The sequence below is a fragment of the Entelurus aequoreus genome, linkage group LG27 (genome assembly GCF_033978785.1).
Source record: "Entelurus aequoreus isolate RoL-2023_Sb linkage group LG27, RoL_Eaeq_v1.1, whole genome shotgun sequence".
Classification (NCBI taxonomy): Eukaryota; Metazoa; Chordata; class Actinopteri; order Syngnathiformes; family Syngnathidae; genus Entelurus; species Entelurus aequoreus.
In genome coordinates this window covers 27,621,081-27,622,039 of record NC_084757.1, presented here as the reverse complement: position 1 = coordinate 27,622,039, position 959 = coordinate 27,621,081, and the positions used below count along the sequence as shown (strand labels likewise).

Here is a 959-nt window from a genome sequence, read left to right as displayed (position 1 = left end):
ATACACCTATGTAGATATTGCACCAAAAACCAGACATTTGCAGCTAGAATAGTCATTTACCACATTGGCAATGTATAGAGTGTATTTCTTTAAAGTTAAGACTAGTTTAAAGTTATCTTCATTGAAAAGTACAGTGCTTTTCCTTCAAAAATAAGGACATTTCAATGTGACCCCAAACTTTTGAACAGTAGTGTATATATATATATATATATATATATATATATATATATATATATATACATATATATATATTATTGTATATATACAGTATCTAAACATATGTATACAGATACATATATATAGATATACAAACATATACATATATAAATACATATATATAGATATACAAACATACATATATAAATACATATACACATACTTACATACATATATATACTGTGTGTATATGTATATAGTTATGTGTATATATATATATGTATAAAAATATTGTATATACATGTGTGTATATATATATACAATTTTTTTTTAAATAAGAATACATTTAAAAAAAAGACGTTTTCAGGCCATCTCCACGCAACCAGAAGGAGCTTTTCAAACCTGCAACCTATTTTGAAACAGTTTCATTATAATTATACCAAATATTACATTGCAAGAATTGGTTTGAATCGAAAATCAAATAGTCACCCCTGGAATCGGATAGAATTGTTAAGTGCACAAAGATTCACACCGTTAATAATGTTTGTTTTAAGTGTTTTCAAAGGTAAATGAAAAGAATATGAGAATGGACACCTATATTTTGACTTTCCGAATATGCGCAAATATGATTTTTCTGCGTTTAAACAGCCCTAAATTGCTTGAATCAAAATGTTAACTTTTTCTCATTATCTTTGTTCCTAAATTTTTTATTAGGGGTGCACAAAAAAAAACAACATTCATATCTGAGTCGTGATTCTTATTCATTACAATTCTACATCCATTCAAAGTTTTCAAAAATCGTT

General features: G+C 25.8%; 1 protein-coding gene across 2 annotated transcripts in view; it reads left to right on the top strand.

The window, feature by feature from the left end:
* LOC133644518 (leucine-rich repeat-containing protein 24-like) overlaps positions 1–959 on the top strand; it is a 63,685-nt gene that overhangs the window by 32,164 nt on the left and 30,562 nt on the right. The gene's annotated exons all lie outside the window — the stretch shown is intronic.